The sequence below is a fragment of the Sciurus vulgaris genome (genome assembly GCF_902686455.1).
Source record: "Sciurus vulgaris genome assembly, chromosome: 15".
Taxonomy (NCBI): Eukaryota; Metazoa; Chordata; class Mammalia; order Rodentia; family Sciuridae; genus Sciurus; species Sciurus vulgaris.
In genome coordinates this window covers 39,784,706-39,794,971 of record NC_136476.1, presented here as the reverse complement: position 1 = coordinate 39,794,971, position 10,266 = coordinate 39,784,706, and positions in this window count along the sequence as shown.

The window sequence follows — 10,266 nt, the reverse complement described above, 5'->3', positions numbered from 1 at the left end:
ATGGAGTTCTTAATTAGGTTTATTGTTTCCTTCATGTCAAGGATTTCTGTTTGTTTTTTTTCTCAATATCTCTAACTCTTTATTGAAATGATCTTTTGCTTCCTGTGTTTGCTCTTTTAACTGTCGATCGGTGCGATCATTCAATGCTTGCATTTGCTCTTTCATCTCATCATTTGCTTCTCTGATCATTTTAATTATGTACATTCTGAACTCCTTTTCTGTCATTTCTTCTGCCATGCTGTCATTGGGTTTTATTGATGTAACATCTGGATTTGTTTGCAGCATTTTCGTTCCTTGTTTTCTCATATTGTTCAGGTATCAGTGGACCGCTGAGATATTGCAGATTTCCTCTATTGACTTACAATGTCCCTGAAGATTTCTATATATATCCCCTCTTAGCCTTCAGTAGGCTGAAGTCTTGGAGGAAGTTGATAATGCGGTGCTCCACAAGGAAGCTGCCTCTCTAGGAGTGGTGGCCTTCAGGTGGGGTATAATCCCTGCTAGTGGGCAGAGGTGCCTCCACTTGTTGACCAATGGTCATCCAAAGGGGACCTAGGCTGCGGGCTGAGGCAAGGCCTGTTTGGGCCTGAGTCTCTGGTTTTACCGTCCTTGTGGGGAAACCTCACCCAGCAGGGAAGACTCACCTGGTGGGGAGGTCTCGCTGGTCAGTTCCCTTCTAGAGGTTCCCCTCAATTTACAGCTACCACCTGGGCTGGGTGCCTTCCTCTGCAACGTTCCCAGGGGCCTGGCCCTACCTCCTGGGCCTGGGAGCCTCACCCTTCGCAGATGAATCTCCTTCGGCTGCCCCTCCTCAGAGAATCTGCCCGCTGGCCTGGAACCTTTGCTCCCCCCTAAGCCTGTCTCTGTGTGGCTCTTTCACCCAGAAGCCTCCTAGATCCTGGGACCCTGCTCTGCACCTAATTGCCTGGCTATGTGGCCCCTCCTCTGAGCAGCCACCTGGGGCCCCGAACAATCGCTCTGAGTCCCAGAGACCCGCCACAGGCCTCTTCCTCCAGACAGCCGCCCAGTATTCCGGTGCGGTCACTAGGAATCCAAGAAACTCACTTCGTGCCTCCTCCTCCCACCAACCACCCGTAGCCCGGGGCAATCAATCACTCCGAGTCGAAGTGACCCTCCCCGTTCCTCCTCCTTCTCCAGATAACCCCCCGGGTGTTCAGGAGCGGTCACTCTGAGTGGCTCTGAATCCACGTGACCCGCTGCACGGGTCCTCTGGGCAACCGCCAGGAGCTCTGGTGCGGCCACTCATGACCAAGCGACCCACCACGCTTCTCCTCCAGGCAGCCCCCCTGTGTTCAGGAGCTGTCACTTTAAGTCCAAACAACTCACCACTCGCCTTCTCCTCTGAGCAGCCGCCTGGAGCGCTAATGCAGTCACTGCGAGTCCAAATGACCCGCCACGCTCCTCCTCCTCCTCCTCCTACTCCTCCGGGCAGGCCCCGGTGTTCAGATGTGGTCTGAGTCCAAACAGCTCGCCATGCAGCCCCTCCTCTGGCAACCGCCTGTAGCTCTGGTGTAGTCACCCCGAATCCAAGCGGCCGCGCTCCTCTTCCTCCTCCTCTTCCTCAGGGCCGGCCCCGGTGTTCAGAAGCAGTCGTTCTGAGTCCAAACAGCTCGCTGCGCAGCTTCTCCTCTGGCAACCGCCTGTAGCTCTGGTGCAGTCACTCCGAATCCACGTGGCCACGTTCCTCCTCCTCCTCCTCAGGGCAGGCCCCGGTGTTCTGAGTCCACACAGATCTCCTCGCCACTCCTCCCCTGGGCAGCCGCCAGAGCCCCAGTGGTTGCTCCGAGTCCCAGCGCTGTGCCGAGCGGCCTCCTTTACGGCGCTCCCAGTTGTCCGAGTTCACTGCTCCAGCGGGGGGAGGGATGTCTCGCCGGCAGCTGTACTTCACAAAGTTCCCTGTGTTCCGGGACCACCGTCCCATCCGGGACGCCTTCCCAAGGGGTGAGAGTCACCTGGCTGCTTTGAGTTGGTCCCAAGTGTCTCAATATCTCCTCTTGTGAATCCTGAGTCCTGGAGCAACATGAAATGCAGCCACCCTCTAGGCCGCCATCTTCTGTAGTCTATTGACGACTTTCAATTCACATCTTCCATCAATCTATCAATTGCTCTTCTTCTAAGCAAATTTAATTCTTAAAAAACACTTTCATTATACTGCCATACTCTCCTCTTGTCCTTCTAAAGTCAGCATCTTCCAACTCTGTCTCATTCCTGGCTTTTTCTCTTCCATCCCTTTAAATGTTGAAGGTCCTCAGGATCAAGGTTAAATCTTTTTCTTCCTGTACACTGTCTCTCCACAAGACCACCTCCTTTGCTACACTTCCAGTTGCCAGTTATGATCCATTAGACAATTATTTCTTGTAAATTGCAAACTTATCTATCGAATGGTTATATTCACTTTGGTGTCTTCAGTCAACTAACAGAAGATGTCTCTGCTTTCACCATTCTGCCCTAACAAGCTGCATCTACCAAGTTTCATTGCTTTTTCATACTCTTCATTATACCATTTTAACATATTTGCTCCTAAGTGTTTAGGTTGTGTTTAGGTTTCCTTCCCTCTGAAGGAACATGAGACAGCAGAGAGCAGTAACTGAGTTTGTCAAGCTCACCTCTGCATCCTGAGGACAACACAAAACCTGGCTTAGATAAAATGAGTTTTTATGTACCCATTAGTGGGTAAGTCAATTCTACAATTCATTTTTTATTCTAATTGCAAAATTGAGATTTATGTGTCTCTTTAGTAATAAACAGAGGAAATTTATCAATGCTAGAAATTTAATGAACTTAGTGTTATGGGGTGCAACTTAAGAACAGACCAATCACCACTGAGAAGTCCAAATTTGAGCGTCTTTATTAAACTGGCCGGCTGACTGTCTCACACAATGCCCCAAAAAAATGGCTATTGGGAGAACAGCCCCGACCACAGGGTTGTAGGGGTTCTTATACCAAAAATCATATTAATCATAAGTGTCTGTTGCTATGATTTGAAATTACACATTAACATCGTGAGATCATCAACAGAGGGGGAAGTGAGTCAAAATGACCCTTACCTAGGTACAAACTAAAGAATGGTTACTAACATCCACACAATCACTGTTCACATGGTACATTGTTTAGGAGCAATAGGAATCAAAAGAGAGCAATTCTTTTCTTACTACATAGGAGTTGCCATTGTATATTATTAAACATGTCACACCAAGTAACTGATGATGGGCACAGAGGCGGGGTGTTCCCATGGGAGAAGCTCATTTCCTACATAACATGGAGTCTCGGAGCAAAATGGAGTCTATTTAGTCATTTCCCTGAGAGTCTGGCCTATAACATTCTCATGGAGTCAGATCTGATTTTATGTACATAATCAAATCATTGATTCATTAGTAGTGCATACGTGATTGCAGTGAGTGTGCAACCCCATTAGCTTAACAAATTGGATTCTATCTCTAATATATTTAGTTGAACAGTTTATCATGCATGGCCTAATTAAAAGTCTCAACATAACTAGGATGAGAGGTCTCACCATTGTGATTATTAGAGTAGTTAACCAGGGGGACCAAGAAACAGACTTTGGTACCAATTTTTCTGAGTTTTTTAGCTTTTTTTTTTTCACTTTTTTTGAGCTTTCTTTAATCAAAGATAAACTATCATGAATGATAACTGAGAGGTTAGTATGGAAACAATAGATTTCCCTTAAGGTCATACATAATTAAAAAAAAAAAAACAGCAAATTTAACCCTCTTTTGTTTTGTAAAACTACCTCAGCAGGTGAATCAAGGGAATTTTTCAGTGGCTTACAGAGTTTTTAACTCACTTAAGCCCAAATCTATTTGTCTACTTAAAGTTTCAAAATTCTGATTTCCAGTAACCAGGGCAGTGGTTCTACAGCTGTGGAGCCTGCTATACCTATTCCCACTAGCAGCGGAACTAAGACAGGGCCGCTTGTTTAGATATTAGTCCCATATGTTTTCTTCTTCCCTCTTCATCATAATAGTGCACCTGGGGAATGATGAGAACAGTAACACAAAATTTACCCCATTTGGTAATCTCAAAAAGTTGAAGGGCTAAGCATGGAGTTATTCCTGACATAGTTCAAACTAGAGAAAAAACATGTTTAACATTTTTTCAGTCTTATCTTTAGTCGATGGTTAGGGTGTCTGAGGGCTGTTCATTTTTCTGTTGTCTTCACTCAGATGTGATGAATACATGTTGTGAGTAAGGTCCCTTCCATTTTAGCCAGGTGTTAGTCCTTTCTGAAACAATTTGATGTAGACATAGTCTTCTGACTGAAATGAGTGTTGGAAATCAGTGGTCTCTGGGGGCTGGTTCTCTCATAAGTTGAACCTATTAGTGAGACATAACAACAGGTTAGAACAGGAGCAGGTTCTTGGTAAGGGTGGAGGAAGGGCTCTGGAAGCATTAACATTTTAATCTCTCAGAGGTCATTTGCCTCCAACTTTCTGGACCCAAACTGAACTCTTATTTTTGTGATTTAACCCAATTTACCTATCTATATTGACTGCCTTTTTAAAATTTTTATTATTACCCCTCTAATTTTAGGGAATTTTTAGTGCTGTAAGGAAAAAGGGCGATGACCACTCTTGCTGCTTTGAGCTGAGAGGGAGTGATGTGGGGTGGGGCAAGCAGTAAAAAGTTCCTTTCTAGGGGTAAAAGTCTTGTTCTATGAAAGAAACAAAAAACCATGAGTACAAAATAAATAGCATCTGGAACATGTCAATGAATATCATGAAGCTGATAGAAATTAATAATCTCTTACCAGGAGGTGGAAGAGCTGAGACGTTGTTTACATAAAAAGGCCTAACAAAGTCTTACAAGGCTGGAGAGGATAAGGCCTTAATTGTAAATCTTAACACTGTTGGAGTTATCAGGAATATAAACACAACATTTAGTTAAGTTACTTACTGTTATCTGATTTTTGTAAAATATCTTTTTACTGGCATGATATTTTTGTTGAGTAGAGATCCCTTTATTTTTGTTACTCTGGGCTAGAGAATCATACTAGCAAACATTGATTAAGTCTACCTGTATCAGAGGTTAGAAAGATCTGTAGGCCTTTAGCTGTCTAAAAAATTATAACTCTGGAAATTTCTTTGAAAATTATCAGGCATTTTTGTCTAAGAACCTTTTTTGTTTCCTTTAGTTCTACTTATTTGGGGGGGGGGGGCTAACACAAGTGTACATCCCAAGTTACATTAAAATAACTATTGTTTTGTTTTTAAAATGTCCAGGAATGACTGTGTTTTGGTTTGCACTGTTTTGCTAGGTATTTAAGATCAAGCTGGTCAAATAGACCTTGTACCTACCTGCTGTTAAGAGTTAACTGAGTTCACACAGGGGTCACTCTTGGGGAACTTGAGAGCATCTTCTTAGCTCCTTTAGTGCCATTTGCTAGATAGGGTCTCCTTGATGAGGTGGCTTCCTTTGGAAGCATTAAGAATGTCTCCCTTTTCCAAGGACACTTTGCTGCAGCAGGTGATCTGATTGACTTTTTTTTTATTGTAAACAAATGGGATACATGTTGTTTGTCTGTTTGTACATGGGTTAAAGGCATACCATTTGTATAATCATAAATTTACATATGGTATGTTGTTTGGTTCATTCTATTATTTTTCCCTTCCCCCCACCCCTCCAACCCTTCTTTTCCATCTAAACACTCCTTTCTTCCTCCATTCATGCCCACCTCCCTAGCCTTAACCATAAAACTAACTCCTCCCACCCTCCCCCTTATGTGTCATCATCCACTTATCAGCGAGATTATTCGTCCTTTAGTTTTTTGAGATTGGGTTATCTCATTTAGCATGATATTCTCCAATTTCATCCATTTGCCCGCAAATGCCATAATTTTATCATTCTTTATGGCTGAGTAATATTCCACTGTATATTTATACCACAGTTTCTTTATCCACTCATCAATTGAAGGGCATCTAGGTGGTTCCACAATCTGGCTATTGTGAATTGAGCTGCTATGAACATTGATGTGGCTGTATCTCTGTAGTATGCTGATTTTAAGTCCTTTGGGTATAGACCAAGGAGTGGGATAGCTGGGTCAAATGGAGGGTCCATTCCAAGTTTTCGAAGGAATCTCCACACTGCTTTCCAGAGGGGCTGCACTAATTTGCAGTCCCACCAGCAATGTATGAGTGTACCTTTCTCCCCACATCCTCGCCAACAACTGTTGTTGCTCGTATTCTTGATAATCGCCATTCTTATTGGGGTGAGATGGAATCTTAGGGTGGTTTTGATTTGCATTTTTCTTATTACTAGAGATGTTGAACATTTTTTCATATGTTTGTTGATTCCTTGTACATCTTCTTCTATGAAGTGTCTGTTCATTTCCTTAGCCCATTTGTCGATTGGATTATTTATATTCTTGGTGTAGAGTTTTTTGAGTTCTTTATAGATTCTGGACATTAGTGCTCTATCTGAAGTATGATTGGCAAAGATATTATCCCACTCTGTAGGCTCATTCTTCGCATTGCTGATAGTTTCCTTTGCTGAGAGAAAGCTTTTTAGTTGAATCTATCCCAGTTATTGATTCTTGCTTTTATTTCTTGTGCTATGGGAGTCCTGTTGAGGAAGTCTGGTCCTAGGCCGACATGTTGAAGATCGGGACCTACTTTTTCTTCTATAATCTGCAGGGTCTCTGGTCTGATTCCAAGGTCCTTAATACATTTTTTAGTTGAGTTTTATGCAGGGTGAGAGATATGGGTTTAGTTTCATTCTGTTGCATATGGATTTCCAGTTTTCCCAGCACCATTTGTTGAAGAGGCTATCTTTTCTCCATTGCATATTTTTGGCAGCTTTGTCGAGTATTAGAAAGTTGTATTTATTTGGGTTTGTGTCCATGTCCTCTATTCTGTACCATTGATCTACCATTGGTACCTATTTTGGTACCAATACCATGCCGTCTTTGTTACTATTGCTTTGTAATAAAGTTGAAGTTCGGGTATTGCGATACCTCCTGCTTCATTTTTCCTGCGAAGAATTGCTTTAGCTATTCTGGGTTTTTTATTCTTCCAGATGAATTTCATGATTGCTTGCTCTATTTCTGTAAGGTACATCATTGAGATTTTAATTGGAATTGCATTGAATCTGTATAGCACTTTAGGTAGTATGGCAATTTTAACAATATTAATTCTGCCTATCCAAGAACATGGGAGATCTTTCCATCTTCTAAGGTTTTCTTTAATTTCTTTCTTTAGTGTTCTGTAGTTCTCATTGTAGAGGTCTTTCACCTCATTTGTGAGATTGATTCCCAAGTATTTTTTTTCAATGCTATCGTGAATGGGGTAGTTTTCATAATTTCTTTTTCTGAAGATTCATTACTTATGTATAAAAATACATTGGATTTATGAGCATTGATCTTGTAACCTGCTACTTTACTGAATTCACTTATGAGTTCTAAAACTTTTCTAGTGGAATTTCCTGGTTCCTCTATGTATACAATCATATCATCAGCAAATAGGGATAGGTTGAGTTCTTATTTTCCTATTCGTATCCCTTTAATTTCCTTCGTTTGTCTAATTGCTCTGGCTAGAGTTTCAAGGATGATATTGAATAGAAGTGGTGAAAGAGGGCATCCCTGCCTTGTTCCAGTTTCTAGGGGGAATGCTTTCAGTTTTTCACCATTTAGAATGATATTAGCCATGGGCTTAGCATAAATGGCCTTTACAATGTTAAGGAATGTTCCCACTATTCCTATTTTTCTAGTGTTTTGAGCATGAAGGGGTGCTGTATTTTATCAAATGCTTTTTCTGCATCTATTGAAATAATCATGTGATTCTTGACTTTAAGTCTATTGATATGGTGAATTATATTTATTGATTTCTCGATGTTGAACCAACCTTGCATCCCTGGGATGAAACCCACTTGATCGTGGCGCACTATCTTTTTAATATGTTTTTGTATGCGATTTGCTAAAATTTTCTTGAGAATTTTTGCGTCAATGTTCATTAATGATATTGGTCTGAAATTTTCTTTCCTCGATGTGTCTCTGTCTGGTTTGGGTATCAGGGTAATACTGGCTTCATAGAATGAGTTTGGGAGGATTCCCTCCTCTTCTATTTCTTGGAATACTTTGAGAAGTATTGGAATGAGCTCTTCTTTAAAGGTTTTGTAGAACTTGGCTGAGAATCCATCTGGTCCTGGACTTTTCTTTGTTGGTAGGCTTTTGATGACCTCTTCTACTTCATTACTTGAAATTGGTCTATTTAAATTGTGTATGTCCTCCTTGTTCAGTTTAGGCAATTCATATGTCTCTAGAAACCTGTTGATGTCTTTGAAATTTTCTATTTTGTTGGAGTATAGATTTTCAAAATAGCTTCTAATTATGTTTTGTATTTCAATCGTGTCTGTTGTGATATTTCCTTGTTCATTCCGAATTTTAGTGATTTGGGTTTTCTCTCGTCTTCTCTTTGTTAGAGTGGCTAAGGGTTTATCAATTTTGTTTATTTTTTCAAAGAAAGAACCAACTATTTATTTTGTCAATTTTTTGTATTGTTTCTTTTGTTTCATTGATTTCGGCTCTGAGTTTAACTATTTCCTGTCTTCTACTACTTTTGGTGTTGGTCTGTTCTTTTTCTAGGGCTTTGAGCTGTAGTGTTAGGTTGTTTATTTGTTGAGTTTTACTTCTTTTATTGAATGCGCTCCATGAAATAAATTTTCCTCTAAGTACTGCTTTCATAGTGTCGCAAAGATTTTGATATGATGTTTCTTTGTTCTCATTTAAATCTAAGAATTTTTTAATTTCCTTCCTAATATCTTCTATTATCCATTCATCATGTAATAGCATATTGTTTAATCTCCAGGTGTTGGAGTAACTTCTGTTTTTTACTCTTTCATTTATTTCTAATTTCCTTCCATTATGATCTGATAGAGTGCAAGGTAGTGTCTCCATCTTCTTGTATTTGCTTACATTACCTTTGTGGCATAATATATGGTCTATTTTAGAGAAGGATCCATGTGCTGCTGAGACGAAAGTGTATTCGCTCTTGGTTGAATAGTATATTCTATAAATGTCCGTTAAGTCTAAATTATTGATTGTGTTATTGAGTTCTATGGTTTCTTTGTTCAATTTTTGTTTGGAAGATCTGTCCAGTGGTGAGAGAGGTGTGTTAAAATCACCTAGTATTATTGTGTTATGGTCTATTTGGTTTCTGAAATTGAGAAGGATTTGTTTGACGTACATGGATGAACCACTGTTGGGGCATAGATGTTTATGATTGTTATGTCTTGCTGATTAATGCTTCCCTTAAGCAATATGTAATGTCCTTCTTTGTCCCTTCTACTAACTTTGACTTGAAGTCCACATTATCTGAAATGAGGATGGATACCCCAGCTTTTTTGTTGAGTCTATGTGCATGGTATGTTTTTCCCCATCCTTTCACTTTTAGTCTATGGGTATCTCTTTCTATGAGGTGAGTCTCTTGCAGGCAAAATATTGTTGATCTTTCTTTTCGATCCAATCTGCCAGTCTATGTCTTTTGATTGATGATTTCTGGCCATTAATATTCAGGGTTATTATTGAGATATGATTTGTATTCCCGGTCATTTGGCTCATTTTATTTATTTATTTATTCATTTTGACACGACTTGGTTCTTCCTTTATTTGACAATTCCTTTAAGATAGTTCATCCCATTGCTGATTTGCTTCTTTGTTTTTCATCTCTTCCTCATGGAATATTTTGCTGAGAATGTTCTGTAATGCTGGCTTTCTTTTTGTAAATTCTTTTAGCTTTTGTTTATCATGGAAGGATTTTATTTCATCGTCAAATTTGAAGGTAAGTTTTGCTGGGTATAAGATTCTTGGTTGGCATCCATTTTCTTTCAGGACTTGAAAAATGTTGTTCCAGGCCCTTCTAGCTTTTAGGGTCTGGATTGAAAAATCTGCTGATATCCATATCTGTTTCCCCCTGAATGTAATTTGATTCTTTTCTCTTGCAGTCTTTAAAATTCTGTCTTTATTTTGTATGTTAGGTATTTTCATTATAATGTGCCTTGGTGTGGGTCTGTTGTAATTTTGTATATTTGGAGTCCTATAAGCCTTTTGTACTTGATCTTCCATTTCATTCTTCAGATTTGGGAAATTTTCTGATAGTATTTCATTGAATAGATTGTTCATTCCTTTGGTCTGTTTCTCTAAGCCTTCCTCAATCCCAATAATTCTTAAATTTGACCTTTTCATGATATCCCATAGTTCTTGGATATTCTGTTCATGATTTCTTACCATCTTCT